Source organism: Anoplopoma fimbria, chromosome 9 (genome assembly GCF_027596085.1).
Source record: "Anoplopoma fimbria isolate UVic2021 breed Golden Eagle Sablefish chromosome 9, Afim_UVic_2022, whole genome shotgun sequence".
Classification (NCBI taxonomy): Eukaryota; Metazoa; Chordata; class Actinopteri; order Perciformes; family Anoplopomatidae; genus Anoplopoma; species Anoplopoma fimbria.
In genome coordinates, this window is record NC_072457.1 from 25,837,007 (window position 1) to 25,855,209 (window position 18,203).

Sequence of the window (18,203 nt, forward strand, 5' to 3'; positions counted from 1 at the left end):
GAGACCCTTTAGAGGTTGCTTCGTGGCATTTTCCTTCACGTCCAATTTTTATTATTTTTTTGTGACTATCAAGGACATGATCCCTCAGCTTCCCACCCAACACCACCACCAATCAGTTTTGATCAGGCTAAGCCTTTTTAGGTTTCGGCAGGAGTGGGCCAGAGTTTTTTCCTACCTATGTTTTTTCCCCAACACCATATGAACTTCCAATCAGTGTTCTACCTCAACTAACTAAATAACTTAATGTTTGGTTTCACCGCCCTTACTACAAATTTGTAAAAGAAATACCTTGGTACCTTTATAGTTAATCAAAAATGTTAGCACCTGCTCCCACAATCGCCTGTTATGTGTTGTAGTGCAAAGTTACATACTGCACAAGACATACATCAGTTAAAGGGTACTTTTGAGTACAAAAATGCACTCTGCCGTACTTCTATTTATGTGTGATCTATGCGGATGAAGTTGAAAATGAGTGCCAGATTGGTGTGTGGCGTATGGATAGTCAGCTGTTTGACCTCCTGGGGTCAACCACCACTTTAAAAGTAGCATTGATGCTCTCACCCTTAAAAATCGTCGTTTCACGCTTATCATTGAACCGTAGAGAACACACAGCCTGTAGCCCGAAGATTAGCCTCACACCTGGGTTCAAGCCGCACAGTCAGCAGCATTAATAACTCGTACCAGAGCAAGTTGAACAACCACAATTACTTCCACGTCATTAAATAAGCCGGGCACTGTACTTGACATACTAATTATTTCTTCTTCATGCGAGATGCAGAGCGACAAGCTAAACCAGCACGGTTACATAACAGCCTTTTCCGCTGACCGCTGTTGGCCACAGTGATTTGGTTGGATGTGACTTTCGGGTCACACAGCATGGCCTCCGTTTGGCCTCATTATATAAAATCCAGACAAATGTTATTTTAAACTAATTACTGCACAAGCCATATTAAGGGGAGGTGAGGTCACTTCTGATAAACAAAAAGCACAAAAAGAAGTTCCAGGCCTTTAATGAGTTAGCCTCAGTTCTAAAAAACACCACTTTATTTTAAAAAAAGCCCAGGGATGAGATGACAGTCGACTTAGATTTTTGTCTTGTTAGTTTTGCCGCAGTTACACAACAATCCCAACATCTCATTGATCTGATTCTGTCAGACGGGTTTCTAGAGAGGAAGTGAGAGCTGCAGAGCCCAGTCTGTTCTCACTGTCTCTCCCTGACGGCACGCTGGTTGGAGACTTAATTCGGAGGTATGAGGGGGATGGCTGTGGCGTAGTGGAGAGCAAGGTAGTTCTCCAACCAGAGGGTCGGTGGTTCGATACCCGGCTTCGGCAGTCGATGTGTCCTTGGGCAAGACACTTAACCCCAAGTTGCTCCTGAAGGCTTGTCATCGGTGTGGACTGGATGTTGCATGAATGTTAGTTAGAGTCTGATGGTGGCACCTTGCATGGTAGCCTGTCACCAGTGTGTGAATGGGTGAATGATATGTAATATACTACTGATTGTAAGTCGCTTTGGATAAAAGCGTCTGCTAAATGACTGTAATGTAATGTAATGTAATGTAATGGATGACAGGTGATGCTTTCACTGCTATCTGAGCTGATTTATGGAGCTTGTGACTTTGAAATTGAATGAGGATAAGTGAGTGAGATGAACAGATAGACAGCCAACGTCACACGGCTAAACAATTAAGTCAATTTAAAAGCACAAGCAGGCGTGTGTTAGAATTTGTTTATCCTCACATCAGCGGCAGACCAGATGGCAGATGGGACAGTCTGTCAGGACTGTGTTCATTCAGAGGGAGCCTTAAGCAGATGTTTTGTAAATTGTTGTTCAGAAAATCAACCCATTTATCAGAGGAATCACACATGCACATGACAGCATCATGCCACGATAGCTAAACAAGGCAATACATGCACACAGGTGATGGGGAGCACATTTTTCCCTTCTGCTTCATTTTGATGCGATCTTGCCCATTTTTTTCCTGTTCAATAAATGTCTTTGTGTTGGATATGAATTGGATGGAGTGACTTTGCTTCCTGGCTGAAGAGCATATGGCAACAAAAGGCAGGATTTCTACCTGGTAGCAGCAGTTTTTCAGATGGTGTGATTCTGACTGTGCTGCTGTCCACATTAAAAGCCCCCTAATCTGAATGCTGTTGACTCTGCTATATAGGATTGTGTGTGTGTGTGTGTGTGTGTGTGTGTGTGTGTGTGTGTGTGTGTGTGTGTGTGTGTGTGTGTGTGTGTGTGTGTGTGTGTGTGTGTGTCTTCATCTTTATGCTACTTCTGGTCATGAACGTCGAACACTAAAATATTAACTTCGTACGCTTCCAACAACTAATTGCTGAAAAATGACAAGAATGGTCAATAGCTTAATAATGAACAATCAAATCATGTATAAATAAAAATGTAATAAATTAAAAAGTTATTTAATAAGCCACAGGAAAAGGATAGAAAAGAGCACTATATTGACACTATAGCCAAAATGGCATCTCATCCTAGTGGAAAAAAAGATGCAAAGATGAGTTACTATGTAAAGTAAACAAACAAATGAACATATCGTAGCCTGACTGTTGAGTTGGAGTTACCAACTAAATTATGCTGCACCTGTTTGGCTGCAGAAACTGAGCGACCTTATATTTTCTGCCAAATGCGCAAATTTACAGCCCATCTGATAGAGGCCCTAAGGGGTAAGGTGAATATGTTTGATCTCATCTCGCAGTAAGTTCACTGGAGAGAACAGCAGTACAAAAACACGCAGGTAATTATAATACTTATACTAAATTAGGATAAATACTGGTGTTCAGGTCTGGAGTACTGCACACACAAGTATGCACACACGCACGCAGATGCCTTAACAGTGCAAAGATAATTACAATACAGTGGCTCTGCAATAAACACATCTGTATCTTTGCGACACGACACCGAGGTCATTTGTGAGGAAACATCAGAGCTGATTCGTTAACATGTCCCCTCCATCTCTCATCCCTAACACGAGAAGTTTGCTTCATACTGCTGACAACCTCATTTCACAAGAGGAACCCCACCCATAAACATACACAAGTTTCCAGATATTTTTCCACTCAATTATACTTATATGCAGCCTTGGAGAGTTTGCCTCGTGGATGGACGTAAAAGTAAAAGGTCATGAGTAAATATGGAAAATGTAGAAACCTTAAATAATTAGTTTCCATAACTCATTCATTAGAAATGGATCTAACACGGTTAAACCAGAATGTACTTTTTTGGTGGTACGATGTAGGGTTTCTAAAGCCTCTTTCCCACTGGACCAAAAAACTACTAACACCCACTAACATCTGGCTTTTGTCTTCAGTGGGAGAGGTAACAATCAGTATTCATTTCCTGGACAAATGTGTCTTGACAAATGTGTCTGCAACATTCACGGGTATTTATCATGTCCAGCACCGATTAGCAGTGATGGAAACATTTTTAACATTTAACATTTTTTAAACACTCTTTTGGTAACTGCTGCGACTCTCAGCCAGAAGTTCTGTCAATCTCTCCGTCCAAGCAGCGCTGGAACATTGTTTAAAATGAGTTGCCACTGAGTTTGAAGGGGAGACTGAATAAGTAACGTGTTGAAAAGATAAGTAAACACCGTAACATTGTGACACTGGCCTCCAGGCAGCTTTCTACTGTTTACAAACCCTGATTTCCAACGCAGTCTTGAGGTTGAACGTGACACAACAGAAAAAAAAAAAACCATAAACTTGTATACTCGCACACAGAGCAAGAACAGATCAGCCAAACAGCTGCATTAACAGCAACAGAGCCTCGCTGAAGGATGAGTTCAGGCAGAGTACATGATATGACTGGCCTGGAAACGACCTCATTAAACACTCACTTTTGTTTAATATGTCTTCTTATTATGAACAACTTGAAAATATGATACACTATTAATCCAAGCAGGCAAACACTACTCCTTAAGGAGGTCAGGGGTCGTGTTCAGCCGTACAGCGGCACTTCTGGAGCTGATACAGGATCAGTGTTTTGGTCAAAGGCACTTCAGCTGAGTCAGCGTTTGATGATGTGACGTGGGTGGTGTAGTTGGAGGATGCTACGGCCAGCCATGCTGCCAAAAACTGTTGAAAAGAACAAATAAACTGCAACTACCAACTTTGGGAAAACCCTTTACGTTCATTTTGGATATGTGAGGGAAACGGTTACTAAGTCACCATGTGATGTGTTCTTTTTAATTAGAGAAAAAAGCTTGTTCCCATCGTTCAGTCTCATAACTCATATTGTAGTTAGCTAATAAGCTGAGCAGCTTCCACGGCTGAAGAGACTGCTTGAGATAGTAAAGTCACAGTAACTGTTACAGTAGTACAAGTCAAAGCAATCAACTAGATCAAATGTTTGGTGCCTGAGAACTTGAATTTGCCTCTCAGAGGATACCTACTGCCAGTCCCAGGAATCATAAATTGTAAAATTATTACTGAAAACCGCACAAGCAAAATAAATGACCGGACAACCGGACTGAATTTAAGCTATGGCAAGCCCCCCCCTAAGCAATTATTGTCCTAAGCTTGACATCATTTTTGAAAGTTCACTCAAACAATCACCACCACAAATGTAACCGTAGCAATAAACAAACCTATAGCCTAAAAATAACAGAATTAACCTTGTCCGACAAAAGGATCAGCTATGGCTCTACCTTTTTGTGTCGTGCATGTTTTGTCAAAGTAATGTGTCAATAGTTGGAGATTTGCTATGCTTTCTTGCTTGAAGAGGGCACTAAACTCTCAAAATAAGAGTATTTTCCTATTTCCACACGCCTGTTAAGTTCAGACGTAGTTGTGAGTCCTACACTTATCTCTCTGATGCACGTCTATTAGTGGAGACCAGCTCACACTGCAGTTTAGCACAATGTCTAGCTCCGCCAATAAAAATAATACCAATATATCTCAGACGTTGCATCACAGGAGCTCCAAAACACCAGAACGAAGCTCAAACTGATGACATCATCTTTAGGACACGCCACCACAGTCCCTTTGACCAGAAAATGGATGACATCACTCCCCCAAGTTATAAACAACGCGTCGGGTTGGCCCATAAAGGACACAGAGACATGTTATGTGGGGAGATCACATGTCCGTGTGCTACATGTTGTGTTTGTCTAACTTCCCACGCGGAGCGTATCAGCGACCGTCCTGGAAGGACAGAACAAAAGATGGGTCCCATCCGGTGATTTCCTCTGCTGAGGTAAAAGGAAATACAGCCTTCCCATACTTTGACCACATGTGACACAACACCACGCACATCTGACAGGGTATCTCTCCCCGACTCTGACCAGATACATCCTCCGTGGAAAGTCTGTGAGTGTGTGTGTGTGTGTGTGTGTGTGTGTGTGTGTGTGTGTGTGTGTGTGTGTGTGTGTGTGTGTGTGTGCGTGTGCGTGCGTGCGTGCGTGCGTGTGGGCAGCGATCTGTCAGGAGTGGAAAATGATAAGGCGGAAGGTTTGTTTGTCATGAGGATCTGTTTTTAAATGTTTCAAGGAGAAACATAACTAAATAGTTATTATATTTGATGAAATATAGAAGCAGCTGATGGCAGGAGTTTGCTATGAAGGCTTCTTTTCAAAATAAAGATTAAAGTTATTTTGTCTCTGCCCCTTTACATATTTGTACTGTACAAAAAATGTCTATTATAACTTCATTTATCAAATTTTACAGTTTACAGAGTGATTGTTAGTGGTTGTTTTTTGTTTTCAAATGCAAATCAACCTGAAGAAGTTAATCACAGAATATTAATGGTGGTTTGAGAATTAACATTTTATTTCAGTGTGATGAAAGCTGTTGTAGGAATTTCATATATTTACTTGTCTTCCTGAATAAACTGACACCTGAATTTGATGTTTCAGAAATCAAAATTTTGTTGATTTTTTTGTTTGTTGTTTCAGCTCATTCTCATGGTCTGACAACTGGATTGTTTTTTGGGTGGATCTTTCCTTTAGGGGAAGGGTTGCGTTGCCATCTGTAGGCACAGGATGTAACGCAACATCGCTCCTTGAGTAATTGAAACTGGTCACGGACAAGGAACACTGGGTGTGACAAGTTGCAAGCTGCTTTCGGATGATCATCTTTTTCATCATTTCTGCCCTTTTCCTCTGTTAACACTGAGCAAACAATGTTAAGACTGAGCTGGAGAGGACAGACTGCCTATGGCCACATGTGTTTAAATAAATAAACATGTCAAAAGGTTACCTTCGAGCTAAAACAATACAAAATGGTTATCTTACCGGAAGAAGCAAACAAACACTGAAGGCACAAACTGACTCACAGACTGTTTTGTGATGCCCTGAGGAGGATGCAAGGCACACAAGGCGACAGCTAATGACATGCGTCGGCCCTCCAGCAGAGGAGCACCACAGTTACGTCCACAACGGCACACTGTGAAGATCAAATCAGTCCTGCACCACACCGGAGGGGTTTGTCTTTCAGAAACATTGACGAGGTGAGAACACAAGAAGAGGCGTTTGGTACCAGCTTTGATTTCTTTAACCTGGTTTATAATAATGAGCAGATTAATTACATAGTCCAACAGACATACTCTTTATGGTGTAGTTATATGTGTAGCTGAGGGCAAGGAAAAGGTGATGATGAGTCAGGGCAGCCCAGGCCTGCAGGGAGTCACCTGTCTGTTAATTTAGCATCTTAATTGGCATCCTTCTTTGGGAATGTCGTTAAAACCTGCAGCTACTTGTCAGAGTCAAAGTTTAAGAGTTTATGATGTCCTGTACTTGTTATTAAACAGGTCCTATTATGCTATTTTCCTGGTGCATATTTTTATCTCAAGTTACAGTTACAACATGTTTACATGCGTTAATGCTCATAATCCGCCTTGTTTTTCTCACCCTGGCTGTCCTGCAGCACTTCTTCTCACCCTCTCTCCGAAATGCTCCGTTGTAGTGCTTGCTCCTCCCTCCAGAAAGCAAAGTCTGCCCTGATTGGTCAGCTAGCCCGCTCTGTTGTGATTGGTCAACATTTCACATTTAAAAAAACTCTTCCTCCGGAGCTCCATCTCCATCATCTCCACCGCGCCAAACTAGCCGGAAGGAGTTTTACGTCACTTCCGTAGCATTGTGACCTCATAATGTTACGGAAGTGAAGGAGAGAATTCAATGGAGCCGTTTCAGGCAGATCAGGAGCAGTGATTCTGAGGGGGAGGGTAACTCCTTTTAGGCGTGGACTTCAGGTTTTACACTCTACAGACCTTTTACATGTACAAAAATATACTGTATATAACACATTAAAGAAGAGGGCAAAAGTGGAAAAGCATAATAGGGCCACTTTAATATCACATCAAGTCATGCCAGGATGCATTAGCCGGCACGGACATAGACAAGCTGTTCTTTAATCATGCTGCATCCTGTATTAATTAATAACACTTTGTTTCACCCTCTCTCATTAAAAGATACACATGATAGCGCGGCTTTTGACAACAGATGTAACTGACATCAATTATTTTTAAACAAACGCACTGTGACCAATGGTGTAAGGTTAGACGCAACGTGTCCCGAGTGGTATTTTTGGTAATTTAGGGATGAAAGGTTATATTAGCAAATGCAGCTCCTGAAACACATACAAGGAGTAACACGACTATATGTGGCCCAGCATGAGAAGACATAAACAACCTGTGGATAAGCACCCCAGTGGTCCTACGGGATCGAATGACACCACACACATAGCTCACGTTCCACCACCAGCACCGCTATACTACTGATGTACTGTGCCTTTAAATACAATCTGTCTCTATGGCCAGCTTGGTCATATGTCCCACATGTAACACACACTAAACTGATTGACATGTGACTTCTGTAAAGGCACAGAACCACTCTGATTGTCGGCCTTGGAAACGTCAAAACCGTTTTGTACGATGACATTTGGCTTCCTGTCACATTGTGTCACGTCCTACTACCACAACAACAACAACAACAACAACACACATCCAAGTAGAGCACTCTACATGAATCAAACCATGAATAAGGAAGACAAATAGATGTGCTGACAAGGCATTTTAGTTCACTGGCAGCGAGGATGAGAATCATCATCAAGTACACTAGCTGGCCCAGTTACAACCGATGACAGAGGACTGTACGGTAGATACAAATGCTAACGCCAGGATTCAGCAGCCAGCTTAAAGCAGTGCTGCCAACTGTGGCTTGTCACCGTGTGATGTGACAATATCACGGTGTGTGTGTGTGTGTGTGTGTGTGTGTGTGTGTGTGTGTGTGTGTGTGTGTGTGTGTGTGTGGTGTGTGTGTGTCAACAAACAGGAACAGAGTCATGGGTGTGCCTGCTAAAACAGTTGCAGCTGATGTGGTAAATGTAGATGTTTGGTCAGAGAGGCAATAAAGTGTGTTTCCTGGACAAATAGGGCCAACAAGAGTTCACGTGCGCGCTACTAAAACCTCTCCAACTTTGCTATGCTTCACTTTATCAGCATCAGTAATGTTTAAATGTCCAATATCTTTTTGCTCATAAATTTGGAAATTTAAAGCTGGTGATCAATTAACCAGAAAAGTAACAGGTGCTACCACATTTTATTTCATCAACCTAAATGCTTTCCACCAGCACAGTACCGACATCCACATGTTGTGTTGTGTGCATTTTAAGAAATACACATTCTAAACCAGCATGCTTCATTCCACAGAATGTCATTTACAGTGTGTGATAGATCTTTCTATACATATAATGATATAGGGTGGACTCAGTATGAGTCACTGAATGAACAAAGCAGATCGTCTGAGCTGAATGTCACTGCAGGTTTCAGGGGTTTAGGTTTGTGTGTGTGTGTGTGTGTGTGTGTGTGTGTGTGTGTGTGTGTGTGTGTGTGTGTGTGTGTGTGTGTGTGTGTGTGTGTGTGACTATAGAAGAGTTATGTTGCTCAGTGGGACTTTTATAGCAGGGTAATAAATGCAGCAGAGAAACATGGCTAAATGGAGAGAAGAAAGGAGAAGAAAAGAGGAGACCAGGCAGTAGAATGGATGATTTGGATGAGGTGCACACACACACACACACACACACACACACACACACACACACACACACACACACACACACACACACACACACACACACACACACACACACACACACACACACACACACACACACACACACACACACACACACACACACACAGCTATGAAATGCTGTACATTCTAATATTGTTTTCTTTCCCAGTAAATATGCCAATCTACAGTCAGTTAATTGCGTGGATTAAGTGACCTGGAAGATTTCTAATCTAATCTCCATATTAATGCAGCCCCTCGGGGCAGAGTGATGGGGGAGGTGCCCACCCCCACCCCTTCCTCTACAAATAGTGGCTGCAGACTCACTCTCATGAGCAGCCCGGGCAAAACAAGTTAGTGCCATTCTCTGCTCACGATGGCAGCATAACATTGGTCATCAACTGAAGAATTGTCGATTAAGATTGAAGAATGAATAAGGATTCAAGACTTTGTGGATCTAACATCACAAGGACAGAATTAATTGATTCTGGTGATTAAACTATAATCATAAGCATCTGATGTTAAAAGACCAGATTGTTGGTAATTCCACATTTTCAGCTCATAGCCGCACAAGTTCATAAACTCAATAACCTGATAGTGACCGTGTTAAATCAAATAAGATACAACATATTAGGTCTCATCATTCATGAACACTACAGATGATTAAAAGTACAATCATCTGGCAGTTAGATCCACATTCCCGTGTCAGCTCGGACCTTTCATGATCTCAAATGTTTGACCCTCGGAGAGACACTTTAATAAGGTGACGACCGCGGGGATAAAAAGAGCCACTGTCTGCCTCGAAAGCTCATTTGGCCCAAAGCTTGGCACCTCTCCTTCTCCCATGGTCGAAGGCTGACCCCGTCACCATGGTTACTTCACTCTAATATCTATGCAAACGCCTTCTCGCTGGGCTGGGAAGACCCACTGCTGACCGGGGCTGACGCTCTGCCAGGGGACTGCCCCCTCAAACAGAAACAGAGAGAGGCCTGTGTAAACATAAACATATTACGAACCCAATGCAAAATAAACACATATCAACACACATGCAAATCCAACGTGATGGCATATGGATGCACATGTGCACGTTTACACTCCCCCCCCCCTCGAGCTGGACAGAAGTCAGCTGTTCTCCATGTCAGGCCGGATGCTTTCAGTAATTCATCCACTCTCAAGTGTATAATAAAGTTATTCTAACCCCACCCCGCTGGGACGTCTGGCTCTGGCAACCAAACAACTGTGGTATCTAAACACTCAGCCCACACATGAATCACATCAAGCAGCAGCACCCTGACTGTGGATGGACACACAATGGGATGAAACAAGAGACTGTTCAGATTTCGCCCTCAGAGGACAAAAAAAATAACACATTGAAGTTGCAGATCAGCAGTTAAGCTCAATGTTACTGTGTTATAATCCACCACATCGTGTAAGCACCGGTACCCCGACCAGAACTGATATATTCCTAACTGAACAAACAAGCATGTAAAAGTTAAACAGCAACAATTTGCTGCTTTTTCCAATATCTACATTTCTTACTCCTAAAGGGCCTTAAAAAAGGCCTGGTCACATCAGCTTTAAAAATGATGAAAATCTATTAATTCCCAGCCCATGGAAATAGACCACTGGGGCAAAGTTAATCTCCACTCAATGCACCTTTGACACTCAGATCTACCATTGACCTAAAGCAAGCCATTTTGACTGTGTTGACCCAATGGAATCGTGAGCCAAAGAGTCAAAATTAAGTTATCTTATTAATGTTAGCTGTGTTGACTGAATATAATCTGCTCCACAAAAGAATAATGCTTTTTAGACAATTATGTTCATGGTAAAAATGGATCCTTTGAATAAACTCTGTAAAAGTATGTTCCCGTTAGCTACCCAGCTAGTAAACAAACAATCTGTAAACTAACTGTTAGCTACCAAGCAGTACGGAAGATTGTTAGTTCTGAGAGTTGTCACTCTTCCATAAAACTCTTTATTGAATGAAATTATTAATTGACAAACCTGAGAACAAAATGACAGGGGGAAGTGAACGACATTGTAGAGCGTTAATAGAAAGAAGCTCGTGATCAACTGTGACTGACTAGCTCCAAAACTTTCTTGATCTCAAGTATGTTAGCTCTCCAGCTACAGCCACTACTAACACTGGCGCCGCTGGTAGGTTGCGCAACAAACATGATAAGGATATGTTGAACATGTAGCAACATATTTATCTTGCATACTCACTTAACAGGAAGAAGATCAGCTAAAAGTTCATTATTTCAACATTATAACTAGAACACTAAATAAAATAAAAACAAAGCAACTAAATGAGCACAGAGCAAAAACATAATGACCGTGCAGGGCAAATAGGGTTTCTAGCGATTTTGCTACTTCATGGTTTCATTAAGTGTCATTATGAAAGCCAATGCTCCGCAGATTCAAACGGTATAAGTCTTGTCACTCTATGACCAAAACTCATTGAACCAGCAGCCAAAGAAGGGAAAAATAAACTTCATTTTTTACAACCATAACCATAAATTGTCCTTCCATTGCTGTTGTGGGATCAAAAGGGCATATCAACACTGCTAATGGCTACTCAAATGTCTCTGAGTCATTTCTGAGTCACTACCAGTTGTCTGTATTCATTTGCATGGCATTGAGGAAATGCCTTCTTCCAGCATTAAAAAGCCTATCCTCAGCCTTCCATGTGAAACATTGCCTATGTCTCCATCTGGTGGATAGATTGTAGTACTGCACTCATCCTAAGGGCATTGGCCTGTACAGGCATGAGCTGGTCAAATACACCAATGTTGTTGTTTTTTTGAATGGGAACATGTAGACAGGTCTGATTGATTGATCTTTCAAAACAAAGTCAAAAACAGCCGTATTTAGATGAGATTCATACCTATGGTGACTTCAAATGAAATGACTGTTAAAGTTACCTGAAAAAAAAAATAAAATGGCACATGAGGTACTCAGATGGCCAATTTGAAGATTCCACCTCAACATGCCTGTATTGAAACTTCTCCAACTTTTCCCTACTTCACTTTATTGTAATTAGTCTGTGAACAGGTTATGTTCAGATGCTGTGATATGGTTTACCAAAGGTTTCGGGGCTGCAACTGCATCATTCCAAAAGGATAGTTACTCTAAAAAGGGCACAGTTTGGTTTGACGGAATTTAAATCTATAATTTACAAATGCTTACTGCTCTACAGAAATTCCCCACCATTAATATTCAAATAGACATTGAAGTTGCATAGTTATAATATTTTTTGGGGCATGTCATTTTCAAGCAGGTGCTGGAGCCCGAAGCCTTTGGATCAAGAGCCTTGAATTTTAAGTTTACTCTAAAGTAATAGTTGGACATTTTGGGAAATGGTTTATACACTTTTTTTGCCAAGAGTTAGATGAGAATATATACATCACTGTAGACATAAGATAGGCATCAATTTTTCTCACACAATATTCTCATACAAATATTTACGGACTATTCTTTTAAAGCATTCTTAAGTGAGGTTGTGTAATAATATGATCAATAAAATGTAATCCCCATTGTGTTTTTCATCTGGTTTCATTGGGCGTAACAGACACGTACACACAAGCTTAAATGCTCAGGCATGGTGTATAATCCTCTCCAACTCAGGTCTCAGCCCTGCCTGATCAAACCCAGAGCTACATGCTGAAACAAGCCAAATGAATGACAGATAAAGTCAAAACCCAGAGAGAGACAAGAAAATCCAAGATAAAGAAATTGAAGCCTGCCTGCCCACAAACACACGTGTCCTCTAACAAAGGAAACCCATTGGAGTCCAAGACTCAGGCAATTTGCAGTGTAGAGGGAGAGTAAAGCCACATGTTTTTGATAAGTCTTCCAGCAGAGCAGGGTGAGGTAATGATGAAGTCATCTCTGTCCTCTGGACAGGTTCAAATGCACTGAGCCGTGTGCGTTTTAAATGGCTTCAGGCTCACCACACACACACACACACACATACATACATACATACACACACGCGCACGCACACATGCACACGCACACACACACACACGTTTCTTGATTTTGTGGGGAGCTATGCAATGAAAAATATTGTACAAAAAACTTTTATGGAAGTTTGCAGAAGGTATTGAGACCAGAAAAGAACTGGAGGAGCTGCAACATGAGTGCACACCTCCTCTTCTTCTTCACACATGCTGTCACTCAAAGGGCACAAAAAACTACATTCTTCCTCCTCGTTCTTCAGTTCCTGTTTCCCCAAAACATTCCCATGCAATCAAGTCGTACTATGGACACGCCTCATTAACAGTCCCTGCAGACTTAACCCACTCAACCGGTCATTGCCATTGGACAATCTATAATGCTGTGTGTCCATTCCCCCACATCAGTGGACACTGTACTACCTGTGTCTGGGCATGGATCTTAAGATTAGCTGAGTTGCCTCGGGTTATTATTAAACCATTTAATAGGGCAGAGAAAATAAACAAGAGAGAGCAGCTTAGACTTCGGCAGCTGAGACAAAAGATCCCCATCCGCTCACCACTATCTAAATGTCATTCTGAGAGCACTGTCAAGTCCAACGCTAGAGGCAAAATACAAGTAAATAATGGACATGGTGAACACTAAATTCTCATTACCATTGGTGCATTATTTAGAGACAGCTGCATGGCTCTGATGTACGTATGAACACTGTTCTAAAAACACACAGATGTCCAAGTAACAGCGCAAATAACAAAAAAGAACGTTTTTAATCACTGGTGTCACAAACACATTCTCAAGCGAGCTAGTAATCAGCGTCTGGAGAGTTTGGGACGATTCCTCCTCCAAAGCAGTTGTGTCACACAGTTTTGTAGATGCTGAGAGTGATGGAGCCCTTATGGGCAGGGCAATTAAAATGTAAGAGGTCAAAGTATCTAGGTGTTGGACTGGCATTAAAAGGAAGTCAAGTGTGCTAGAGGATGGTGGCTTTGTGGAACAAAATAATGTGCATTTAGAGAGAAAATGGAAAAAGAGTGCAATTAAATGGCTAATCTGCACAAACTGTCTCTGTGAATCTGACGGGCCTGTAATGTGTAGTTTGAAGATGTGAACAACAACATTATAATCAATCATTCGGAAAAACCTGGGATCAGATTACAGAGACTGGTGTAATTAGATTACGTAGAACTGATGCTCAATTATTTTTCACTTTTTAAACAACTTTCATTTCAAGCTTCAGACGTATGTAACACGCCTCTTCTTTACTCAACCAAGATTGGCTAGGAAAAAAAACATCATCTTACCAAACCTAGAGTCCCAAGCGAGTGCAATATTTATGAGGACATTATGTAACGCTGGAAAATGGAGTTCACATCAAAAGACGATGTCGGAGGTGGATGAAAAATAAATATGGAGCCTGTTTGCATTTTCTATCTATTCCGTCATGGGCTCTGGGTTAAATATCTCACTTGTATAAAGTCCCTGAAGGGATTTTGAGCAGGGGGCCCACTCTGAGTATATCAGAGAAAGAAGGGAATACCGTTTAAGATTTCAGGTCCATATGGGGAACATTCACAGCTTTTTAGAGGGCTCTGTGGAGTAAAACAAAAGGAAAAAATAAATAAAAAATCAAAGAATGTCAGAGCACAGGCCTTTTGGAGACAATTATCATATTTGTCTGGGTCCTTTTTAGGTTCAGACAGCTAGGCTTTGGTGGGGAAAAGGATATTCTCAGACAGGTCTGCCTGTCAGACTATTGATCTGCAGAGCCTGGGGCAATACAAGAGGAAAAGAGAGTCTGGTTGAAAAGGACATAACAAATTTAAAAGGGCGGGAAACTGAAAGCAAAAACATAGAAAGAGCAGCATGCACGCACACGGTAACCCAGCTGGTGGCAATTCAACAGTTAATGTTTTCTTCATGATATAGAAGTCTACACACACTGTTGCATGCAAACCTTTGGTGAGAAGGATTCACTGTTACTCTGAATTAACCAGTTTACAAACACTTTTAGCTGAGGTGTCCGATATGCAGGTGTCATCCAGCGGAAAGGATAAAAAGACATCCAAACAAGCCAGACTCTTTAACTCTGCAACAGCTTTAATTCAGAGGGAAGATATTATAATATTTATGTAAACAACCAGACTCGGCTTGCACTGATGACATAAACATATTTGCTGAAGAAGAATACCAAAACTCTTTGTCTACGCCTGTGCCTAGTGATTTATTTAAGAATAACTGCTGAACAACTGTGAATTAAACTGAATATAAAGTCATTGAACCTAAATGAAATGTGCACTTCATAATGAGTTACAGTACTATTTACAACAACAACAAATATTTTGTAACATAGAATATACTGTCACTGACAGCACACTACAAATCAGACACCGTGACCCGGGTTTTACTTATTTTTCAAAAGAGAAAAACCTTTACCATCGGAATAAACTGATGAAGATGCTATACACAAATTAAAAAAGGTGCTAAATTTGAAATTCAGAGTATTATATACCAGCAAACCACTATTTGTTATGTAAAGATATGTCTACCTTAGCAGAAGGATGAATTCACTCTGAGTATGTTGTCATCCAATAGGCTTCCGCTCTGTTTATGTAGCCGGTGCGTGCGTGTTAGTGCATGTGATTCCCTCGGTTTTGCCCATGTGTGTGTAAAGAGAACTGGCTCAGCTGTCGCCATGTTGAGAGCCGTGAAGAGGCATTCCCTCAATCACATAATATGCTATAAATGTGGAATTTAGCACTAATCAAAAAAAAAAAAAAAAAAAAAAGAAGCTTTTAAAGAGGCCTCTTATTTAGCCTTAATTACCCTACATTCCATTGAAATATGTGATAAATAATATGCTAATATATGTGCTAGCTTTTCACTTGAACAGAGCAAGTCAGTAGACTACATGACTGATGGCACAGCAACAATACAAAGTCTGGAAATGTGGCACTGTGACTGAAGCTCCGTAACTGACCTTGACCTTGACCTTTGACCTCCTGCCACAAAAAAAAAAAAAAAAAACAGCACTGCAACAACCTGGGCTTATTTGATTGATCAGAGCTTTGTTCCCCCTCCACTATTAAACATACACCATTTAATAAAAGATATGGCATGCACATGAAACAGGCCAGCACCTACAGAACTAAAGGAAGAATAAGACAGGGATCAAACACAACCACTCACACAGTAGGCAGTTTATGACTTAGTCCTCAAAGTAAACAGCTGAGATAAAGGATAAACTTGATTTTCTTTTTTTCTGTAAACAGGGAATCATTTGGAGATTAATCTACAGGTCAACGCATGCAGTGTGTCTCAAACACATGAATGAAATCATGCTCACCGGGTCAGGAGCGGACAGTCGGCCTGCAGAAACACAACTCTCCCCTTTGGACCTTTTTTTTTTTTTTATTTATTTTTTTCTGATTCTGTTTCAACTAACTTTCGCTATCGTTCAATCCACAGGAGCGTGTTTACACTCGTCCCCGCGGGGCTCTGCGGGCAGCAACGCATGCTGTTTACATCCACACCGGCTCACTATATGGCAGGAAGTGCGATGCCGTTCACCGAACAGGGCGACTCATTTTTACGCAGATACCTTGCTTTGAGAGCGTAGCACACGTGATCCAGGTTGTTGATGTGTATTATTTACGTTTGTCCCAGTTCAGACTGAAAGACATTAGCAAACCTATGAAGGGAATATGTTTCACAGCACAGGTTTTAAACTAAAATAAACATATTATATAGAAAATATTGTCCTAAATGTACTTTATATATGATTTATTAATAAAAGGCCACACACACTGCACCTTTTTTCACAATACGCCTCATGCAAATATTTCACAAAATATATATATTTGAATCCCTGTACTCCCTGTGTAGCATAGCATATAGGTCATATTCATTTTCATTTATAGGTATTGTTCATTTCTGTGTGAAGTGTGGCTTAAGCATTAACTTACTTTTACAAACCCGGCTCAAAGGCTGCAACATAGATGGGAGACCAGATGACTGAAAAATGTATAAATAAGCACATTTATTCAAAGTATACATTAACTAAACAAAACAAACATGGAGAGTCAGTAATCAGGGATGTCAGCATGTGTGGATGTGTGAAAATGTGTAGAGCAAAAACAAGAATACAACAGAAGCCGTGTCGGCCAAGGAAGAGAAAGATCCATGTTCAGGTGGTGAGTCGCTATAGATCGAACCATACCAGGTTCAGGTGTGGCCCATCAGCTGATCAACATCCTGAAGGACAGAAAAAGACAGCAGACAGGTGTGGAAGGGAGGGGTCGTCACATCACATATTAATAAAAGGGATAATTATGGATTTTTTGTGCACAGAGTGAGATTGATGAGGATCAGACAACAGTTAGCGTCCAAATCAAAAATGGATCATACAAATATGCTACACTGCCTCCATCTAGTGTCTTTAAGGGTGCTGGTGCAACCTGTAACTTCAGGAGCAACCCTTACGTTAATAATGATTCTTTTCTGTGCCATCTTTGTCCTGTGTTTGATGTATTTTTGTGTTTTTAAATCATGGTAATGTCATTGTTCTTGGGTCTAAAGTAAATTAGTCTAAAGATGTGTTTATGAGTTTGGTTGCGGGGATACAGGTAAAAGCAGAGCAAGTGTCTTGTTAAACACAAATACAACTGTAAAAAAAAAACCACACATTTAGTCAGTTTGCAATTTTCTTTATTGTACAGTTGATATTTTTTTCACCTTTTATACAGCTGACTGTATAACTATTTGGGATAAATGCAGCAGCAGATTTTACATTGAAACTGTTAGTGTTCGTGTTTGACAGTGGTAGAGCATTACAATGAAGTGTATTATTTGTAGCCTGTGTACTTAGTGTATCACAAGGACACCAGTGTCACATGTTTTAATGTATTTTAAGAAAGTGACATATCAGTTTTCATTATTGTGTTTTATGAGCGACTGTGAATCACGTTTATAGGCAATATAGACTTTGATATTAAAAGCACACTTCAAGATTTCATTTGTGAACTAAAACTGATGTAAACCACACAGATACAGATTCTCCGGAGAATAAAACATATAAAATGTTTATTTTGATTGATAACTTGTCTCGAGCAAGTGTCGTGTCCTTGCAAGTTGATCTTTTCTTAATTGTAAATTGAAAGCAACCCTCATAGAAAATTAACATAATAACTAATACAGTTCAAAACCTCAAGT

At 40.8% G+C, this 18,203-nt stretch overlaps 1 protein-coding gene across 2 annotated transcripts in view; it reads right to left on the reverse strand.

Moving 5' to 3' along the window:
• The window catches only part of add3a (adducin 3 (gamma) a), a 95,911-nt gene extending 79,376 nt beyond the window's left edge, over positions 1–16,535 (reverse strand). For both annotated transcript variants that reach the window (XM_054603911.1, XM_054603908.1), the window contains exon 1: positions 16,339–16,535. The gene's annotated coding sequence lies outside the window, so the exon portion shown is untranslated. The remainder of the gene's footprint in view (positions 1–16,338) is intronic.
• Between the last annotated feature and the right edge of the window lie 1,668 nt (positions 16,536–18,203).